We start from the raw sequence: 24,144 nt of genomic DNA, 5'->3' as shown, positions 1-24,144 counted from the left end.
GCAGGTCTCCGGAATGATGCTGGTGGTGATTTCAGGGAGTACAGAGTCGGAGAATTGGCGAGATAAGGCATCCGGCTTGATGTTACGGCTGCCAGGTCTGTATGTGAAAGAAAAATTAAACCGATCGAAGAATAAACACCAACGGGCTTGACGTGAGTTGAGGCGTTTAGCTGAGCGCAGATATGCAAGATTTTTATGATCAGTCCACACTATGAATGGATGTGTCGAGCCCTCCAGCCAATGTTGCCACTCTTCAAGAGCCAATTTGATAGCGAGGAGTTCTCTATTTCCCACATCGTAATTCCGTTCTGCTGGGGATAGCTTCCTGGAAAAGTAGGCGCAAGGCTTGAGTTTTCCTGATGATTCTTCACGCTGGGATAGGACAGCCCCTACTCCGGAGTCAGAAGCATCCACCTCGACCACAAACTGTCTGGAGGTGTCTGGCTGTATGAGGATGGGGGCAGAGATGAATAACTTCTTGAGCGTACCAAAAGCATTTTGAGTTGAGGGACCCCAGTGGAATGGCTTGGATGTGGAAGTAAGCTGGGTGAGAGGTGTGGCAATAGCACTGTAGTTTCTAATGAGCCGACGATAAAAATTGGCAAAACCTAGGAATTGTTGGAGTTTTTTGCGAGAAGAAGGGGGTTCCCACTGAGAGACTGCAGTGATCTTGGCGGGATCCAGACGTGTGCTGCCGGCTTCAAAGATGTAGCCCAGAAACGGGATGCTGTTGGCAAGGAACTGGCACTTTTCAGCCTTCACAAATAACTGATTTTCGACTAATCTCTGTAGGACCTGACGAACATGGTTCTGGTGGACGACAGGATCTCTTGAATAGATTAGGATGTCGTCTAAGTATACGAAAACGAACTGATTCAAAAAGTCCCTAAGGACGTCGTTAACGAGACGTTGAAAAATAGCGGGAGCATTAGTGAGACCGAAGGGCATTACGAGGTATTCGTAATGGCCGATGGGGGTGTTAAATGCGGTCTTCCACTCATCCCCCTCTTTCATGCGCACAAGATGATAAGCGTTGCGGAGGTAAAGTTTAGCTTAGTAAAGACGCGCGCCTCCTGAATTGAATCAAACACCGAAGTGATCAGGGGCAACAAATATTTGTCCTTTACCGTAATCTGATTGAGTTCACGGAAGTCGATGCAAGGCCTGAGGGTTTTGTCTTTTTTCTGAACAAAAAAAAACCCCAGTCCGGCAGGAGACGAGGAGGGGCGAATATGACCAAGGGTGAGAGCTAGCTGAATGTAGCGTTCCATGGCCACTTTTTCAGGGCCTGACAAATTGAACAATCTCCCTTTAGGAAGGGGGGAGCCCTCTAAGAGATTGATGGCAGAATCATAGGGCCTATGAGGTGGTAAGGAGAGGGCCTTGGCTTTACTGAACACCAGTTTCAAATACACTTAGGGATGTTAGATAGATCGATGATGTCAGATTCGACGCTAACGGGAGCAGTGATAGAAGGAACCGCAGATTTGAGACAATTGCTCAAGCAGTAATCACTCCAACCTATGATATTGTGGTTACTCCAATCGAGATGGGGATTATGGAGCTTAAGCCAGGAAAACCCCAAAACCACGGGTGTTTGAGGAGTGTGCGTAACGAAAAATTGCAAGAATTCGTGATGATTCCCCGAGGTAACTAGCATGACAGGTTTAGTGCGGTGCGTAATGAGCGAGAGGTGTTGACCACTGAGGCCGGCCGCCTTAACAGGGGATGAAAGGCGTTCGGTGGGTAGAGATAACCGATTGACTATATTTTGATATATTAAACTCTGTTCAGCGCCAGAATCGATGAGCGCCTGAAAATTCTCCATTTAGACTGATGACATAATTTGACGGGTACAAAAAAAATTCATTTGCTGAATTAGCATTATCCCCCCGCGACCCGTCATCTAACGGGGGGTTCTGGAGTTTCAAACGGCGATTGCACTGATTGACCTGGTGACCTAGTTCCCCGCAGTAAAAACACGCACCTTCGTTGCGTCGTCTCATCCGCTCTTCCGCGATGAGCTTCGAATGTCCAACCTGCATGGGTTCATCGGGGGTAACGCGTGGGTTCTCTGGTTGAGAACCAGGATCGGGACAGACTGGCAGGTTAGGAGATGTCCGTACTGGAACAATACGGGGCATATGACTTCGTTCAAGATTGCGCTCTCGGAGCCTGATATCGGAACGAAAGGCCGCAGCAACCAACTCCTCAAATGAATTAGCTTCCGGCTGGGTGCATAGATGGTCTTTGATGGGTTCACTGAGAGATTGATAAAACACGCCCCGGAGTGCCGGGTCAGTCCAACCAACTTCTACCGCTAAAATGCGGAGAAACTTGAAACGCGTCCAACTTTAATGATGGATAAATAAATCAAAATAAAACTGTCGTAAAATTGGTGTTTTCTAAATATAATTATAAACGTGAATCCATCCTTTCTGCATATTTTTTGTGAAACATTTCAGCCAGTTGCTGCATATATATGCAAAGCGGCTGTCTCAATAAATCTGTATTTGGAGGATGACTCCAGGTTTTGTCTGTAAATAGCAACTTCTTTGAAGTTGAAAGTTTTCCTTCGGTTTCCTTACTGATTCTTTTCCCCCCAAAGAAACTTTCTAAAGACGTTCAATTTTTGGGTTTTTATTAGCTTTTTAGCTTTGGGCTACTAACCTAGCAGCTGCTTAAAGTCCCGTCAAGACAGACAGATGTGGTGAGCAGAATCCGTTGGTTTTCCAAAATAAAACTTTCTTCAGTATCAGAGAATAAACAAAACGGAAATAACCTCTGTTAGCGTATAGATTTTTTCTTCCTGCAGTCAGGTACTAGGTGACCTACGGACCGGTACCAGTCCGCGGCCCAGGGGTTGGGGACCACTGCCCTACATCACATTTACCTGAAAGACCCAAGTATGAGAGATTTTAGAGGAGGTGGTGGTGGTGGTAGTTGGGATTAAAAACATCCTTTGGTGATAATTTACAAGAAAGTATTGCAGCCTTTTAATGTTCACGCCTCTCCCCTTTAATAAGTGTGTCCGATTTCATGTAGTCTGTAATAATAGCCTGAAGCATTTACTATGTTTGGGCTCTAGATACCTGGGGGGGGTTGCAGCCGATCAATGAAGCGGCTCTACAGCCCCCGCTTCCATTCCTAAAGATGCTAAAGGTGCTGTTAGTTACTCAGGCCGAGAATTGAGAGCGAGTGGCAAAGGTGACTCTGGGGGTTCATATCTCTGCTCCAATCAGCCACTAATCAATGAATGCCCCCCCACACACAAACACACCACCCCCACCCTCAACAGCCACCCAGGAAGAGGATGGAGATGTGTCTCTGGCCTTAATCCAAGAATCAGCCTCTTTGCTTAATGTGATGGATTTTCCTGCATCTCATGAAGGGCCTTCATCACCTTCCTCCTCCTTCCTTCCTCAAAGCGTTTCTTCATTTCTGCTTCTCTTTGCTTTCTCTCAATGTGGATGAAGGATCTGCAAGTGATCCAAATGCTGCGACACAGTGGATCATTTAACAACTGTGTCATCACCAACTAGAAGGTGAACTCTAAGACAAAGACAAACAAAAACCTTTCCAATAACTGAAATTTTAGTTAATTCACAAGCAGCAGGTGAAATAGCTTTCTTTTTTTTTTATTTATTAGATATTTTGGCATTAACTCAACAAGTGCTTTCATATTGCTCAAAGAAAATAGGCCATAGTTTAAATAGTATTGCAACTATTTGTGACAAAAGTACTGTATTTGTTGTATGTCATACCTACAGCGATTGGATACGTCAGGACAAAATACCATAGATATTTCTATAAACTCCAAACAATGAAAAAAAAAGTCATTCATCTTTTCTTACATTATGAGACAGGGTGTGAGGAACTTCATTCATTCTGTGATAGTGCTTTTATTGCATGTAAAATGAAATGTTTTTACTTTTTAGTTAGTTCGCTATAGTATTTAAACATTTTGCACAATTGGGCAGTTCATTTTTTTCACCCCCAGTAAATGGAGGGGCGATCAGCTTTAGTAGTAAATTTAAAACGTCTTCACATTTAACGTGATTTAAAGAAAGTCTGGGTTTAATCTGACTGTGCTTGGTTATTTATTTATTTATTTTTAATTTTCATGATTTTTTTTAATTTACGGCTTGTTTTTATATAATTTTGTTTTAATGCAAAGCACTTTGTGTTACGTCTATATATGAAAAGTGCTTTATAAATAAAGTTTGATTGATTGATTGAAACTGAATGTATCGATCAAGCTTTATTAATGAAAATCTCTTTTCATGTGTTTAAGCTCAAAACGTTTTATGATTAATCATCAAACATTAAAATGCAAAAAAAACCCCACCCCTTTGCCCTCCCCCTCCCCTTCATTCACACACACACACAAACACACAAAAAATGCATACAGGCGCGAATAAATGACTAGTTTTTGTAAAAGAGATGTATGGCTCTATTGTAAGAAAACATTATATCAGGACTCAGACACAGAGCATCGCCACAGTGCCCACCCACTCCAGACACCAACAGCCTCCACTCAAAGGCTCCACAACCATGAGGCTCCAGCAGGCCCCCTGCTTGGAATTGTGTGAAAAGCTTTGCCTCTTTAGATTATCATTCAACGTTTCTGCTTAAGAGTGAGAGTCAAAAAAGTAATGTTGGGATTTTAAATAAACATTTGTAAATGTGACATAAAGCAGCAAAAGCTCAAAGTTTACAGTGAAGAAGACAAAAAGGGTCAGTTCATCTTTAAATGTCTGAGTCTTTAGCAGCACAGCTGGAAGCTTCCAGGTCTTCATCACACCATCACCTTCATCACAGAGGAAATGACCGGGATTGAAGATTGTGTGTTGACTTCAACAACATGCAAACCTCAGACAGAGCCTCTACATGGAGAACATCCATTTTCTGAACATGCTTTGTCCTGTTCATTGAAGGCTAAATGAAAAATCCAAACTTTCTTCCTGATTAAAGAACTGAAACTCTCTTCAACTGTCAATCTCCAAACGTCTAAAGAAGATCTGAATAGCTTAATGATCTAAAAAGAACTGAAATGTTTCTAAAACTCCGATTTAAGACTGAAACGCTGGAAAGAGGAATCTCTGGGAAGCAGAGCTATGGAAGGATCTGACTGCAGAAATGAAAGAGGACAAATCTACGGTGGCCGAGAACCGCCATTGCAGCAAAAAAAAGAGTAGAAACTGCAAACAAAAAAAGGAAATGCAAACAAAAAATAAACGCTGCAAATAATAACTGCCATCACAGCAAAAAAAAAAGAAAAGCGATGCAAACAGGCAAAGCCACAACAGAAGTGAAGTGCCGGTGACACCTCTCTGTCTGTCAGCAGCTAGCAGCCCGTGGGCTTGCAGAGCTTGCTCTCCTGTTATGCCGGCAGACATAGATCCACTGCAGAACGTGCATTGTCTGCTCGCCGCCTGTCTAAAAATGTGTTCCTGAGCTTGATGCTGTGTGTGGGAGAAGCTGCCAGCTAATGTTTTTAGATCGTGTGTTTTGCATTAACACAGAGAGTGAACTACATGCAGACAGACAGAGATTCGGTTCATTTCACTCTCCTGCTGCTGACGGACTCCGTAGACTTCCAGGTTCAGTTTGTCGTCTGAGAGCGAAGTTTTTGTTTCTATATGTGGAAAGTATTATATGTTTTTCCTGCATTTCTTCGGTCAAAAACTAAGTGCTAGTTCCAGAGTTGAACTGAGCACGTACAAATCAGATCGCTTCACATCGTTGCAGCGAGTAGTAACTGACGTTTATGTTGCTTGGATTTCTACTAAATAAACATTTTAAACTATTCATTTTACCCTCCCTCAGTGTTTTTCAAAGCTTTTCTTGTGTTATTTTGATAAAGATCATTTGTGATAAAAACTTTTGGAGAACTGCATGAAGCAAAATGCCTCTTTTTTTCTAGTTAAAGCACGAAATTGTTTTATTTTTTTCTTCTGGTTAACAAGCAAAAGTTTTTGACTGAGAGTTTTTGGAGTTTCAGTAGAAGTCTTTGTCACTACTGTACTTTGGAATTGACCAACTGACAGAAACCTTTAAAAAACAGGAAGATTGATTGTTTTTTTCTTCTAAAATTGGGTTTAAGGTCTGAAAAGAGACTACTTCACGTCTCTCCCCCCATATCTGCATCATCATTGAGGAACAGGTTAACCTGAAACATCAACTCAACACAAAACTGCGGCTGAAGATCAAACTGGGAGAAAAACTGGAGTCAGCTTTCTGAAGTCAAAACAACGCTGCTAGCATTCGTCCCACCTGTGGAGTCTGCGGACGTCAATGAAGAGGCACCAGTTGACACCAACGTTTCAGAACCACAGCTGGGTTCCGAACAAGAAGCGGTTCCAGAGCCTTCCAAAAAGCGCAAGAAGCATAAGAACAAGAAAGCGAAGGCCCTCCCTGCCCCAGAGGAACCAGGAAGCTGTGAACCAGTCAGCCCACCTCTGACTGACCAGGTTGACATGAATCTGGATCAAACAAAAATGGAGGAAACTGACTCAACAGTGACAGAGACCTTGAACAGACTGAAGCCAAAGGTTTACTGCCAGATTCTTTGGAGAATGTCGTTGAGCCCAAACTGAAAAGTCAGAGACAGACCGGCCTCAGAACAACAACCTCCCAAAAGACGCAAGAGACCTGTGGAGATGGACACCACAGAATCCCCCCCCCGCACTGTCTAGTGGGTCTAGATGACCCAACTCCCAATGTTAACGTGCCTAGGATAGCACAAGGGTTAAGTAAGACCCTTCAGGCGACAGCCTATCTGGGTGTCTCTATTCCAGTAGCGGCTTTAGGTACGGGCAGCAGCGGGGGCAATTAAAAGGGGGCACCGGCTCAGCGCTTGGGGGAAAAAAATCGGCGCCATCATGGTTTTCTATTATCTGTTTGTTTGATTAACTGTTCTGGGAATCAGTTCAGTTGTGGATCTCTCCTAAATATCCTAAAACTGATAATGAAATCAAAAACTGTCCTCTAATCCACATTAGATGTAATTTATATGGATGAATTTTCATAATTATTTTCCTCATACCGCTGTATTTTGCAAGTTTTGTTTACAGTTACTGCTCAGGCTGCGAGGGGAAACAACACAAAGAGCACAGCCTCGATTGCGCAATCCCTGGGTCACCTTCAGTTTACTCAGCTTATGCCAATGCTTCTCAATTATTTTTTGCAAGAAACAAAACAATATAAATACACTTTCAACAAATATTAACTTTACTTTGCCCTGTTATAGTCAAAAACATTCTTCTAAATGATCGATTGTTTATTTACAATCTCAAAATGCGCAGCTCTTTTACTGCATTACCTGCTGTCTTTATGTCAAATACTGACACCAACTAAACCACAGGCAGACGCAAATAATACATCTATGGAAAATAAAGACACGGCATAAAAATTTCCACAATAGTTCATAAAGAATTACTAGCATGAACTGAGTAATCTAAAGACACACGATGATCCTGGTGTTGCGCAATAGCTCTCCGTGCGCCATTCCAACTCGCAGCCTGAGCCCACTACCACTCCCCTCTCCTTGTCACACGCGCGAGCAGCATGTGACAGGAGCAGCTGCAGGGACTGCAGTTCACAGTTTCAGGCTGTTACAAACACTGTCATATAACAGATAATAGTAAACCAATAGTGGCACAGATTTTTTTCCAAGCACTGAGCTGCTGTCACCACCGCGCCCCGTTAAATTTGCGCCCCGGGCAATTGCCCGTATTACATGTGCCTAAAACCTCTACTACTGCTCACCCCCCTGGCATCGCATCGCGCCCCCCAGTCCCACTATTTGAGAGCACTGGCTTATGCAAATATTGTCATTATTAACTACTGTGGAAATTTTTATTACTTGTCTTTATTTTCCATAAATGTATTTTACAATTGCCTGTCGTTTAGTTGGCGTTATTGGCCTATTGGACATAAAGATGTAAGTATGGATACATGCTCCTCAAAGGTCTTTTAAATCAATCGTGGGCTCACCAAGGATCAGTGTTAGGCCCACTGCTTTTTGATCTATATATGCTACCACTTGGGGCGTCTTGAGGAGGTATGACGTTTGATTTCACAGCTATGCTGATGACACACAACTTGGGGGTTCTTGCTCAGTGAGTAAGTCAGTTTAGAACCGCCTGTGTCAAACTCTGTGTCAAAAGGTGAACAACAAGAAAAAAGGAAAAGCACACAGCTATTCAGAATGAAAGGTGAGTTCACACATAAAAAAGTGTCTTAGCACATCAACAAAACACACAAACAAATAACCTTGGTCCATAAAGTCTGAAAAAGGTCACAATAAGAAACTAACCCAGCACAACTCCTTTAATTCCAGTCTGCTCTTCATCTCTGCTGAGCCTCCTGCTGTTTTTCATATATATGTCTTGTCAGGAGAGCTTTGTCTGTATCATGGAAACCGCCTGAGGAAGCTGGGAAGGAGGCACAGAGACAAACTGGTGAACTTTAAAGAACTAAGTGACTGAAGAGGCAATTATCAACTTTCTTTTGAGCTGGTTTCAGGAGAAGAAAGTCCCGTTCAAGTCCAGTCTGACTGTTCAAATCTGGATCCATGAAATTGTTTATTTCTTCTCTGACTTTTTACAGCTGGAGTTGTAAATCTAAAGTGTTCAGAGTTGTAGCCTTGAATATTAAAATATTAAGAAAAGAACTACGGTTCTAGAATGTCAAGATTCAACTTTTAGCTCAAGGAACTACATAATTTCTATTGAAAATTGTTCTTCTAGGAGAAAAACATACCTGGAAGTCTAACAGCTTTTACTCAGTGCAACACATACAAACATGTCAGAAAGCAGAGGGAAAACATTTGTTATATAATCACTTAGGAGATGTGGAAAAACAGTATATAGGAACTGTGTTCAACCCAGTGATGACTGAGAGGATGGGTACAGTGCTTTGGTTCAACAGATGCAGCAAATCGATGATAAAAATGTAGGTTTTCTTTTTTAGCCTCTTCAAGGTTTCAACCAATCAACCAAAAGTTCTCAGACAAAAGAAAAGAAAAAGGTGAGTCTGAGTGATCTTCAGCAGAGCTGCCATCCATAGTTTTATGGATGGCAATATGGATTGCCTGGATCTCTGGGTTCAGAAAAATGGAACAATATTTAGGAGCCAAAAAGTCAGGTGGAGCTTGAAACCCATCAGTGTGGTGGATCTCAAAAATACAACAAGTAGATCTGTAGGAACAGAACCAATAAACCAATAAAATGTTCCCTAACTGCAGAGAACAAAGTGCTACATTTCTGGGCCAACTGGTTATCGGTTAATGAAAAACTGATAGCTGATTAGTAAAACTAATTCATCAAATCACAAACTTATCATTTTGTCTTCAAAAGAATACAACATTATGTTTTAGCTTCAAGTTTTACTCAAGTGTAAGAAGATTTTTCCAATCAATTAGTACTTGGTCTGTCTTTTAAAGCCTTTTATTGTGGCCATTTAGGCAGGATATGATGTCACCCAACAAAAAAAAGGTGCGAAAAACAAACCTGACATTCGCTGAGACACGGTCTATTGAGCCGTTGTAGTACCATTGACTGTATGTGTATGTATGTGTGACGTCATCCAGTGAAAACGGCCTATTGAGGCATCTGATTGGTTAGTTTATAACTTGAATAACTTGCATTCATATAAATGTATCTGAGCAAGAATATTGTTTTAACAAATGTAATGACGGAGTAATAGCTATTTATTTCTCAACAGAAGTCTTTGGGATTTTGGCTTTTCAGAGCCAACGAGTACTTCTTGTTTGGAATGCAGAGGGGAGGGGTCACTCAGTCCAGTTCTCATGTACAACAGATACTTGATACTTCTTAAAATACTTATATTTATAGGTCATCTGTCTCCCGTATTCGTCCGCCATTTTCTAAAAATTCAATCGCAATGCATTGTGGTCTAAACGCAATGCATTGTGGTCTATATTCGCCAATCTAGTGAGCATCGATCCACACTGGTTTTTCGCAGAGACGTCTGGGAAGTTTCTAGTGCACTCGATTTTGGAACTGTAGATACGGACAGCACTACAAAATGGCAACCGCACTATATAGTGCACTATATTGTGCACTATAGGTGTGGACTGTGTGGCCCAGCAACAGACTGGCGACCTGTTCAGAATGTACCCCGCTTTCGCCCAACAGTAGCTGGGTTGGCTCCAGCAACCCTGTGACCCCAAATGAGACTCAGTGGGTTCTGAAGATGGATGGATAAAGGTTTTCAGATGAACGGTAATCCGGAAGCTTCATTGCTTACTGAGCTGCTGCGTTCCTCTCTGTACTTCATCAAGTTTAGACGGTCACACTTCATGTTGGCTCAACATCTTCTCCTGTGTTATTTCCTCAGGATCACTTCCTGCACCGCTGGGACAACTGCACATGCCTTCAGCGGTGACATGTTCCCTGACACCGGCGCAGTCATGCGGGCAGACACTGAGTGTCCATACAGCACAAACAGTGGCTGTAAAGGCCTCCCCAGACACTGTGGTGTAATCACACGGTGAGCCAGAGGCTGAAATGATTTGTGTTCCAGGCTCACCTGCTTGTTTATGGGTTGTTTATTTGCTCCAGTGCTGCTATGGAGTCGGTGCACTACAAAGGAGCGTCTGCCAGCTGTGCTCACATCCACGCTCACCAACAAAAACACAGAGGGACGGACGGTTTTATTCCACCTCATGAGGCAGGCCCTTAAGGTCCTCCACCAAGACGACTCTTTGATATTGGAGAGAGGTGGAGGGAGAAAGAACAAGGCATGGAGGGAGGAGGAGGGGTAAAGAAGAGATGAGACAGGGATGAAAGAAGACAAGGCTAAAACAATGGAGTACAAAGGAGAGCCTGGCAGAGGATAGAATTATTGGAGGAGAAGGAGGATAAAAGACAGCAAGAGTCAGTGAGTCTTCAGTGACCTTTAAACAGCTCTTCTTCCTCTTCCTCCATGTTCAGCCACAGTTCTATACTGCAGATTTATCCTCTCAGTCCCAGATGTTATTTTTTCACGTGTCTTTTTAGTGTTCTTTATTCTTCTCTCGACCTGCATTTGATTTTGTTGTAAACCCCCACATTTTTGTCTTCAACACGATCCTTCTCCATTTTCATCAAAAGTAGTAAATAGTAAGTAGCAACAAGTTTAAGATAAATGATGGTGAGAACTAAAAAAAACTAAATGTAAATGTGAAGAAAGGTAAACACATTGGATTCATCATTTTGTGAAACAACCTTATAGGATCAATATCAAGCATTATATTTTTCTGCAGCAACACATGAATTCTGGATCCCTCATCCATGTTTTTTCGTTTACTGAATTTTTATAGTTTACGGAGGTCCAGCAAAGGAATTATAGTCAGGAAAGATTTTCCAAAAGTCTTTTTTGTCTGATTTTAAGTAGTAAAATTATAGTTTAAAGTCCCACTCTGATCCTCTTTTGATCTTATTGTAAAAGCGTTCCCAGTGATAATGATGTTGGATAATACTTTTTTAGCCAAAAATCAAAAACTCTGTCGTTTTCTAGGACATATTTCCGCAGAGCAGCAGTTCATTAGAAATTTGGCTCCTAGTTGTGGGCGGGACTGTTGGCACAGAGTAACCCTTTCCCCTTCCAAGCATCCATCTGTTTACACTTTCTATCATAGCACCTCACAACCCCAGAACAGAAAAACAAAAATGGCGAAAGATATTGGAGCTATCCAGCTGTATAGTTTTGAGCCATTTGCCAGCTCAGATGAGGGAAACAAAGATGTGCATAGATCTAGCGAAGGAATCAGAAACTAACTACCGTAACTAACTTATGTTCCACCACCACCAAAACAGTGGTTGTAATTTTTCCAACATCTTTACTTTTTTCTTACTTTAAGAATTGTCTATACTTTATACCTTTTCATGTAGATTTTAAAAAACGTGCTTATTTTTTGCAATTTTTGGTAGCAGTCTTCTCTTTGGATGTGCTGCCTGTGAGATTGATGAAAATCCTCCTTTCTCTTTTGAACTTTTCTTGTGCATGGCTCAAACTCAACATTAAATTTGGAATGGAAACAACAAAACCTCTTTGATTTAGCTGATTTTATTAACTAAACACTTGAAAGCTTTATCAGGAGCCACATAAGTCTTTTCACTGGAACTCGATCAATTGCTTGTTTCATTTGCCACCTTAATGCTCTAAAAGCACAGATGCGGCCTTCTAGTTTTTTCCATTAATAGTAACCATAAATTCCTGGCAAAAAGAATTGGCAATTACCCAATTCTCGTCTTGTCAGAAACATGAAGGTTTGATGGGTTGGAGGTGGTAAACAGAAAACATCTCAGTTACTTGTGAGGGGATCCTTTGAGTTTGAATGTTCTGAAGGAGAACAGAGAAGCTTGTGCAAAGACGTTCCTCAGGAGCCAGATAATTTCATAGAAAATTCATAGAACGGATGTAAAGAGAGTTCTTCATAATAATATTATAGATACTCATGAGATTCTGGGTCTTTGCTGATCTATTTATTTATAAAAAAAAATGTAAATTTGTGACTTCTGTGTTCAAAAAGCAACTTTATGATGGATTAAGACTGACATGAAAATTTGTTGAAGTAAAAGAAAACGAAATAAACTGTTTCTAGCTGATCAAAATGAAATTAACCTCCTGACTACCAGTACAGCAATGCAAATTTGTCCACTGTAGAGGACATTGATAAGCCTAAATATCTCCCAACCACTGCATCCTACTGAATATACCTCTTTCGGGAACTACAGAGGATACTTAGAGCTTTCAAATGCTGCCAAATGTGAAGGGGCGGAGCTCTGGGAATTGTAGTTTTTGGTGGATCAGAAAAAATGTTTACTCAAAATCTTTTTAAATCTCTGGTATTCGGTTGTAGGTAGGTAGGTAGAGGTCTTGAGCATCTTTGATAAAATCCAGAAGTCATGGGGTCGCTTCCTCTGAGCAGCTGGAACAAAACCTGGAGTTTTGAATAAACTTTGGAAGAAGTGGGAGAAATCTAAACAGAACCTTTGTTGGAGGAGAGTTGGTGTGTTGATCAAGATCAGGGTAATCTTAGACCATAAATAATTTGAATGTCTGACAGCAAAGTGTGTGCTTTAGGTCTCCTTTATATTCTGACTAATAGTTTTTGCTTTTTATAATAACTTCTGGTATGATCCGTGAAATGAATAATACACATTTGCATTGTTCTTTAGTTTATCTGCAACTCACTCCTCTGACACTGCTTAGGTCTCTGTAGACCAACAATAAAAAGCTTTCACTCAGTGAGATGTAAACACAGCTGATGTTTGCTTTCTGGTGTTAAACAGCAGCCCACTGTGGATTGAGAAACAGAGCAAATATGTTGACACTAAAACAACATCTTTTCATCACTTTCCTCTGTTCGATTGAGATGAAGAAACACTCAAAAGCAGCAGAGAAAAAGAAACTGCAGCATCAACTGCCCATGCAACCTCCTAATTCATCAAGGTTTGACACAGAAATACGTATCTGAGCGCTGAATCCGTGCTGGGAGACAGTAACTAAGACAGAAACACAGCGCTGCTCTTGCCTTGTTGCATAATTGTGGCCCAGAAAAGATCAGAGCCAAACATAACAATAGTGTGGATTTACAGCAAGAGCTTTTCCAAGTCCTCAGGGCGCTCTCCATTTTTTATGGCTTCCTGGAGAGAATGTGTTGGTGAGTGTCCTCCTATTGGATCTATGCAGACAGTGGAAGGATGTGAGTGTGCACAAGACACATTCCATTTCATACCTGTGTTTTAGGTGTTATCCTACATGTTGAAGATATACTGTATATTTTCTATGTTACCCTATCATTTTTTAGATTTTGTTTAAACCATTGTAGATTTTTAATTTTATTTATTATTAAACCTCCATGGGAAATGCTAATTTTCTCAGTCCAATCAGAAACTTTGCTTCTGCCTTGCAGTCTCACTCTGATTATCTTTTGATCGATTTTCAAAGTATTTCAATTTGATTTTGCTGATCTTGGCCAAAATTTGAAACACTGTGACATTTCCTAGGAAACAGTTTCTGCAGAGTGGCAGTAGTTCATTAGAAATTTACCTCTGAGTAGCGGGCGGGACTGTTGGCACAAATCAACCCCGCCCCCCTTCCTGTCCCTGCTGCTTAGAGCTCGGGGGGAGCATATTATCTATGTCACAAATATGCTCTTTTTTTTAATGGCAATTTTTCATTTGCTTGTGATTCACGACAATTTTTTTTAAATATATGCCTTGCATTGTGAGAAAAATCCAAGAAGAACATTTTAAAAACATCATTCTTATTGAAGTGGGTCCTTAACAACATTTTGAAAAAATTATGTTGAATTGCTTTACTGTAGCTCAGACAGTTGAGAAGAGCCTAAGACTCAGCTCTGAAATGGGGAAGGATGTGAGGATTGTGTGCTGCAGTTTGCTTTTTTAGTGATATGTCTTGATTCGTAATCATGATCTGTTATGAACACATAAGGTTCAAGCAAACTATCTACAGATGTTATCATTTCTGTTCTTTGTCCTCAGTATATATATGTGTCTGGTGTTCAGTTCATGCTTATTCATCTGTTGTGCCCCACCCCTTTCATGATTCCTCAACCATCCACTCTTGAATTTGAAGCAAACTGCAGTTCCTGAAATGACCACTAGAAGTTGGTTTCAACTGTGAGGGATTGCCCATTCATTTATTGCATTTTTATTGCATGACTGAGGTACAGTCATGCAATAAAAAAAGCCAGAACCCTCCACTTCTCAAACTTAATTTTACAAAACAAAAATGATCCTAGAGTTCTTTTTAAAACAATAGACAGTTTAACTAAAAGAGACTCTCAAAGGTCCTCCATAGCAGCCTCAGATGCTTTATGTGAGAGTTTTGCAGACCACTTCAGGAGTAAAATCAATGCTATTAGATCTACTCTTTTAATTCAAAAAGGTGTTGCTTTTAATGAATCTATAGCATTTTATTTATCAGAGGAAACACTGGAAAGTTTTGTCCTGGTTGATGCTGTGGGACTTGGTCAGGTTTTCTCCCAGTTAAAGCCAACCACCTGCCTTTTAGACCCAATCCCCACATCGTTGTTGAAAACATTTTATGACTTCTTTGAGTTTTAGCTTTTAAATATAGTAAATTACTCTCTTCAGACAGGTGTCTTCCCTGCTGCCTTTAAAACGGCAGTGGTGAGGCCTCTTCTGAAGAAGAGTAATTTAGATCCAAACAACTATAACAATTATCGTCCAGTATCCAACTTACCATTTTTAAGTAAAATGATTGAAAAAACTGTTTTAATCCAATTTAATGAGTTTTTAAATAGAAATAACATATTTGAAAAATATCAATCTGGTTTTAGGACGAACCACAGCACAGAGACGGCCCTTGTTAAAATAGTAAATGATATTAGATGTAACCTGGATTGTCAGAAACTCTCAGTTCTGGTACTACTGGATCTCAGTGCTGCTTTCGACACTGTAGATCACAGTATTTTACTCAACAGACTGAGAGGTTTGGGCATCTCTGATACTGTACTAAAGTGGTTTTATTCCTATCTCACAGATCGAAGTTTTTACGTAAGTATGGATACTTGCTCCTCGAGGGTCTTCGACATCAACCGTGGGGTCCCCCAAGGTTCAATTTTAGGCCCACTACTTTTTAATCTATATATGTTGCCACTGGGGGACGTCATCAGGAGGCATGGCGTTTGTTTCCACAGCTATGCTGATGACACTCAACTCTACATCGCTGTGTCTCCTGATGATGAAGAGTCGGTCAACACACTCTTAAAATGCATTTTAGACATTGAGTCATGGAACTTTCTACAGCTAAACCAGGACAAAACAGAGGTTTTAGTGATCGGTTCTGAAGACAAGAGAGAGATAGTTTTATCTAAACTAAAGAATTACAAAACTTCTCAGTGTGTGAGAAACCTGGGTGTCATTTTTGACTCTGAGTTGAATTTTATCCCACAAATTAAAAACATCACAAAAACAGGATTTTATCATCTAAAAAATATATCCAGAGTCCGCCCATTTCTCTCTCTTGCCAGTACAGAGGTGCTAATGCATGCTTTTATTACCAGCAGATTGGATTATTGTAATGCCCTGCTCTCTGGTCTTCCCAGAACAAGAATAGCAAATCTTCAACTGCTGCAAAATTCAGCAGCACGCGTTCTCACGAGGACCAGGGGGCGGGAACACATTACACCGATTTTAAGATCGCTGCATTGGCTCCCTGTGCAATTCAGGATTGATTTTAAAGTTCTTTTATTGTTTTACAAATGTTTTTATGGTCTCGGGCCTTCATATTTATCTGACATGATTTTAAAGTATGAGCCCTCGCGGACCCTGAGGTCCTCTGATACAGGCCTTTTGGTTATCCCAAAAGTTAGAACAAAAACGTACGGCGAGGCCTCATTCAGTTTTTACGGACCTCGCCTGTGGAACAGCCTCCCAGAGAGCCTCAGGGCTGCAGAGACAGTTCATGTTTTTAAAGGAAGGCTTAAGACCTACCTTTTTAATTTAGCTTTTAGTTGAATTTTAGGATTTTTTATTTTTTTTATTTTTTTTATTTATTTATTATTATTATTATTATTATTATTATTATTATTATTATTTTTAATGTATTATTATTATTATTTTTAAATATTTTAATTAATTAAATTTTCTTTTAACTAGTTTTATATGTGTATGTAAATACATTTATTTATTTATTCTATTAATTTTTAAGACGCTCTTACTATTTCATATGCCTATTAAGGTTTATGTAATTATTTGTTTTTTGTCCATGTTTTATATATATTTTAATTTTATTCCTTTTACATTTTATTACACTCCAGTGTTTCCCTCTGAGGGATCCTCCACATCAGTGACTGACCCTTCTCAGTGAGCGGGGACGCTGCAGTGGGATCTCCTGGGTCTGACTCTTTTGATCGGATCTGGGGGGTTCTGTGGTGGTGTACTCCGTGAACTTGGGTTGGGGGGTCGCTGGTGTGGACATGTCCCCAAACTATCGTTTTCCCACCTCAGGACAAAGCCAGGTCTCTACATTCTATCATTCTATCACTTTTTTATTTATTTATTTATTTATTTATTTATTGATGTGTGTGTGTGTGGGTGTGTGTGTGTGTGTGTGTGTGTGTGTGTGTTTTTGCGGGGGGGGGGGGGGGGGGGGGTTGTCGCACGGTTTGTCTTGTCATCTTGTTTTTAAATTTTATTGTATTTTATGCACAGCACTTTGAGTGACATCTGTTGTCGAAAAAGTGCTATATAAATAAAGGTTGATTTGATTTGATTTGATTTAATTTAATAAAGCTGTGAGGTTGATGATTTTTTGATAGCTTTTTCAAATTTTGCTTTAATATTTGTTTTTCTATCAGCAGGTGGACTCAATCAAACTCCAACTTCTCTTTGTTCCACCCAATTGTCCATTTTTGGAATACTGTTGAGGTGGGCGAGGTTAACTTCAATCAATATGGGTAACTAATTTTTTGTCATGTTATTTTTTTAAATATTCAAGTTTGTTCCACGCAGCAGAGTCTGATGAAATTTGGATATTTACTCCACCAATTTACAGACACAGGAACCAGTGGCTTCTGTGACAGTTAGGCTTCCACCGTCCATTCTTGAATTCAAAACCAACTCAATTTGTGCAGTCCTATAAAGGACTATTAAAGGTTGGTTTCATCTGAGAGCAATTTTCCATGGATTTTGATGTTAAAGAGTCCAAATTTACACCCAAAAACATCCTTATGTGCTTATGTGATTTTAAACATTTTTTTCATGATTAGTCATTGGGAGATTTTTTTTAAAAATATCAATAAGTATGTGAGGGAATTAAAATGCATATGTTGAGGTGGGCGGAGTTAACGTCAGTCAATATGGCTAATACGTCTAGTCGTTCGGAAAGCTTTGGGTAATATCAGAAATTTTTGGTCCAGAAATCTTTCATGATGACCTCTGTTGGATAAAACTGTATCTTTTGTCATTAGAAAAATCTTATATATTAAGATTACATTAAGATCATATAATTTTACATATAAATATAATTTTTATCTTATTATCTTGTACTATTGCCAGAGCAGAGGTCTAGAGGAAGACCAAAGAGGAGGTTTATGGATGAGTGAACGAAGACACGAAGGTAGCTGGTGTTATAGTTGAGGTTGCAGAAGAGAGGTTAGATGGAGGAAGCTGATTTGCTGTGGCGACCCCTGAAAGAAAAAGCCGAAATGAAAAGAAAAAGAAAAATCTTAAGTAAAATTCAGGTTTTAAATCGTAATTTTCTATCTATTTCTACAAGTGCTATTAGAAAAGAAATAAAAGAATAAATATTGGAAAGGCAGGCTCTTTTGTTCAGTTGCGTTTTCTTCCTAACATAGCTTTATATGGAATTTCCTGTTATTATGTAGAAACTGCTCCCCATTTCTCAAGTCGTCTGATTATAAAAATTCTTCTTCCTCTACACTTGTCAGATCCTAATAGAGATGTTCTTCCATCTCTCCATTTCACTTCTGAAACATGGAGCTTCCATCTTCTGCTCTGGTGCAAAATATTTTTCCACTCCTCCAGGTGTCTGCAGCTGTTCTGCTCCTCTTTTCTGTCCTCACCTGTCAATGTGCGTCTCATCTTCTCTCCCAGCTTCCACTCCCCCTGCACCTCTCTCCATCTGTCGCTGCTGCTTTTCCACCTGCTTCTTTTTTTCTCGTCCACCTGCCTGCTTCTCCACTTTTTTACCCCTCTCTAACTGTGTGACAGGGTTAAACCTCCATCTTCCTCACTGACTTCTCTGTTTGTTGCTTTGCAGCTTTTTCTATTTACCGGCTTTCTTGCGACAGGGTTCGTTTTCCCTCCAGAGGTGAGCAGGGGTTCTGTTGTAGCATCAGTATGCAGAGTCATGGCGCTGTGGCTCTGCCGTCATCGATTGAACCAGCAGCTAAATTTAGACTCTGTTGAAGCTCAGCATCTTTTCTCGGCTGAAAGACGGATGGATGTGTAGAAGGAAAGAAGATGTTAGGACCTGTAAGAGCAGAGTAAATACTGATCTGTTTATCCACACTAACAGGGTCACTTCCTTCAGTGCTGCAGCGAGTCAAATAAAACCCCGTCTGAGCTCAGGAGTCACAAATGTGGCCTGACCTTTTTATAAATTCATAACAGAAAGAAATCCACACACAAACCTCCAGGAACTCCTTTCTTGCCAGCACGGCAAACTATTACTTTTCAGTGAGAGGCACAAAGCCGAGTGAGCTTTTCTGCAGGAAGAACGGCTTCAGACAGATCCAAACAAAAATACAGGCCTAAGAGCAGCAATCTGAAAAGTCAGACAGCATACAGGAACAGACAGCAGACAAACAACCAGAGGCCTTTGTGATCCAGAGGATTTCGCACAGATTAGATTCAACTCAAGAATGCGCTTTTGGACCAACATCAAAAACGCCTTAAGACACTTGTCTGTCTTTCCGACACCGGTTTATCCTGATATAATTCAGAGTAGTGTTCTTTTTTTGTCTGTACAGCCTCTTTTTCTAAAATTGCTTGTATTTATTTACACATTTTTAGTTTTAATTGTTGAGATGTTTTTCTTGGTGGAAATAAAATGAACCGTTACTACCTGATTCTGATTTAATCGAAGCTGAATCAATTAAAGTTTGGCTATTGAATAGGTATTCAAGGTTTAAATAACTGCTGTAGATCACTTTACTACCTGAGCTAATACTTAAGATAACCATTTACACAAGTAGTCACAGGACCCCAGTTAAGCAGAATTAACTACTGTGGCATTGTAACACAAAATGTGATGTCCACGCATGGAGAGCTAGGTCTTAAGAGGTTAATGTATTTCATCCACATTCAGGGGAGTCAGAGAGCTGCACATGAGCAAAGTTGTTGGTATTCTTGGGTTAATGAAAGATAAACTCACAATGAATTATAGAAATAACTTGAATCTGACAAAAGTAATACTAAATAAAAATAATCAGTGAAATATAACCATTGAAAGTCAGACTTAGCTTTTCAACCACCTTTCAACAGACATATTGACATAAATAAAACCATGAAACAGGCCTGAACAAAAACGATGTTGCCCTTAACTTATTCAATGCAGTCAAACGATTCATGTGAAGCAACGTTTACATCGGCTTTGGCAATGGGTGTTCAAGTGACCACTTTATTGAAAAGTCTATGTAAATGCGCATGAATACGTGTTTTCTGGCTTCAAAACTCTAGTACTGTATTCACGCTTAGCTTTGCAAGTTCTATGACGTTTTTTGGGCTCTACGTACAAACACCTGGCCTTTGAACGTGCATTGAAAGTTAAACCAGGTCGAAATTTGACCATTCAGGGACTCGGATTTGGTTGAAGGCGCGTCAAATGCCTGGTGTAGCTCAACTGTGAACAAGACTCCTGCACGTGTCTACAGATAATTTGGTGCACTCTTCATGAGACAACTGCTCATGTTGTTTACCAAAAGGAAGCAACAGTTTTGTAGAGATTTAGAGATAGAGATATTCTTTATTGATCCCACATTGGGGAATGTGTGTCATGTCCATGTGTGTCGTAGTCTCATTAAAACTCCAAACCATTTTGGATTTCAGAAAACTTTCGGACCAGCATAGTTTGACAAAGATTGTTGAAAAAAACACCTTCATTGGATTCACTGTAGTATTAAAGTTGCGGGACCTTTCTAACAGTTTGGTCTGTTTTTTTTCAGAGTCTGTTTCCTTGGTAATACAGACATAACAGATGAATTCCGGTGTCTCCTGAAAGCCAGATTGTCATTTTGCAACTAGTTCCTTTGTAATGTGAGCAAATTGATATTTGGTTAGGAAAAACAACTCATGGCAAAAACCCAAAGAACACAAATCACAAAAAAATCAGAATATTTTTTGTCAGTATATGTAGAACAATACTAATATGACATTGTGGTCAGAGGACTAGCAGCACAAGCTGGGTTTCTGCTTTGTGTGTATTCCTCCGTGGTCACTACTTATAACAGTTCATTGTAGCCCATCTGGGTTTGGTATGTCTCAGGATTCTACATTTACGATACATGCTTTGTTTACGTGAAGATCTCAGTAGTCAAAAGCCAGTTTATTTTGCTTTAACACAAGAAAGGTTTTATTTGACAAATTCGGAGCTGCAGCGCTCTTATTTTTCAAGAGAAAATCACAGGAACTGTACAGGAAAAGACCAAGGAAAAAAGAACACAGATGTATGGCTGTCTGGTGTAAGCACTTATCTAGGCGTATACACAGAGTCTGCTTGGTGGTTTTTGCTTTATGTCTTGGTAATTAGATCATGTCTCAGCCTGTGCTGTTATCATCGTTTTGGTTTTCACTGAGAGTCTGGTGTTGAGAAGACCTTGGTTAACCACAACAAAGCTATTTTTTCCCAGTCAAGCTCCATCATTATCAATATTTGCTTGTCCAATCATCTGACTGAAAGACACACACTTATCAAAACAGATTATAAAAACCTCCAGAGGAGCTCGAGGAGGTGGCTGTGGAGAGGAAAGTCTGGGCATCTTTGCCCAAAAGATGGATGTGGATGGATGGATGTGGATGGATAGATGGATGGATGGATGAATAGATGGTTGGTTGGTTGGTTGGATGTATATATGTATGTATGTATGGATGGATGGATGTATGTATGTATGTATGTATGTATGTATGTATGTATGTATGTATGTATGTATGTATGTATGTATGTATGTATGTATGTATGTATGTATGGATGGATGGATGGATGGATGGATGGATGGATGGATGGATGGATGGATGGATGGTTGGATGGATGGATGGATGGTTGGTTGGATGGATGGATGGATGGATGGATGGATGGATGAATGGTTGGTTGGTTGGTTGGATGGATGGATGGATGGATGGTTGGTTTGATGGATGGATGGATGGTTGGTTGGATGGATGGATGAATGGTTGGTTGGATGGATGGATGGATGAATGGTTGGTTGGATGGATGGATGGATAGATAGAAGGATGGATGGATGGATGGATGGTTGGTTGGATGGATGGATGGATGAATGGTTGGTTGGATGGATGGATGGATAGATGGAAGGATGGATGGATGGATGAATGGTTGGTTGGATGGATGGATGGATGAATGGTTGGTTGGATGGATGGATGGATAGATGGAAGGATGGATGGATGGTTGGTTGGTTGGTTGGATGGATGGATGGATGGATGGTTGGTTTGATGGATGGATGGATGGTTGGTTGGATGGATGGATGAATGGTTGGTTGGATGGATGGATGGATGGATGAATGGTTGGTTGGATGGATGGATGGATAGATAGAAGGATGGATGGATGGATGGATGGTTGGTTGGTGGATGGATGGTTGGATGGATGGATGGATGGATGGATGGATGGATGGATGGATGGATGGATGGATGGATGGATGGATGGATGGATGGAAGGATGGTTGGTTGGTTGGATGGATGGATGGATGAATGGTTGGTTGGATGGATGGATGGATGGTTGGTTGGATGGATGGATGGATAGATAGAAGGATGGATGGATGGATGGTTGGTTGGTGGATGGATGGATGGTTGGATGGTTGGATGGATGGTTGGATGGATGGATGGATGGATGGATGGATGGATGGATGGATGGATGGATGGATGGATGGATGGATGGATGGATGGATGGATGGAAGGATGGTTGGTTGGTTGGATGGATGGATGGATGGATGGATGAATGGTCGGTTGGATGGATGGATGGATGGTTGGATGGATGGATCGATGGATGGATGGAAAGATGGAAGGATGGATGGATGGTTGGTTGGATGGCTGGATGGATGGTTGCATGGATGGATAGATAGAAGCTCCAACACGAGGTTAAACAAAATTGAGAAATTTTAAATCACTTTCAATACCACAGTTTGAAAGAAAAATGTACCAACTGGAGGAGTAAAATTTTTCAACATTCTCTGCTTAAACTAAATGTTGGGATCCCTTCCCTCATTAGGACAGCAGCATAAAGCCCAGTTCCTCCAGCCAAGCGTTTTTCGGCACGTTTTTTGTGTTCACACCCAGGCGATTTTCGCTGACGATGAGCCGAGCGAACATGCAATTTCATTCCCTGACATTAGATGGCGCTTAATGTAAACAGAAATACTCCTGTACACAAGGTGGCGCTGCGCAACTTTACGCTTCTTAAAGTCGCTTTTCACTCAGAAGAAGAAAGCAAGTATTTACGCGCTTGTCAGAATAATACAAAGAAAACATGAATATTTCAAGCACCAGTAGCTCCAACTGGTGCTTGGTTCGGGGATATTTTAGAATGTCCGTCATTATTTCTTCGCGGCAGTGTAGACGCTACTTGGCGTCTATCTTCTTCGCTGGTATGTGTGCTCAGCAAGGCCGTTTTGTGTTTGAGCGCCCCCAAGTTGTGTTTTACTGTAACTTCAGAAGCTCCAGACACGTGTGCAAAAGCGCCATTCTCATTGGTCGAATAGATTTCGACGCGAGGCGTCAAAAAAAAAAAAAACGAACCCGAGGCGTTTTTTTTTGACGCTTTTACGCGTGGCATTTTTTCGCGTCGGTGTGCACACTCTCATTGGTGCCCTTTGTTTAGTCACGAGGCGTTAAACGTCGGCGAAAATCACCGACGAAATTCGTCCCGGTGTGAACGGGCCTTTAACCCTTGTGCTATCCAATGGGGTCAAGATGACCACTGACGTGTTATCCCTACCATGACAAAGGTGGATAAAGGTGGAGAGGATTTCATGTAATCCATGGACACCAGTGAAGATCACAAATCATTGAAGAAAAAAGTTCAGTGCACTGTCTTGAGTGGTCTAGATGACCTAACTCCCAACATCAAAGTGCCTAGGATAGCACAAGGGTTAAGATTACAAATTGCCTAGAAATGTCATGTTTTTACAACTGCAGTTCATTTGAGTGTGTCATTGTCCTCTCTAAGACCTGCATTTAAAAAAAAGGAAATGAAAAAACAGGACTAGTATGAATATAGTTCTCAGATAGTCTCATGCGGATAAATGTTTTTACCTTCTTTATCCACACGCTTCAATTTGTTTTACAGTGCAAGATTTTGTTTTTTTGCGTAACTGATTTCATCTTGTTCATTTCTGATATAATTTTCCTCTTTGATTTCCTGGATAATCCCACTGCAGTTACACTGAAGTGA

This window comes from Oryzias latipes, chromosome 8 (assembly GCF_002234675.1).
Source record: "Oryzias latipes chromosome 8, ASM223467v1".
Lineage (NCBI taxonomy): Eukaryota > Metazoa > Chordata > Actinopteri > Beloniformes > Adrianichthyidae > Oryzias > Oryzias latipes.
Note: the sequence above shows the minus strand (reverse complement) of the source record.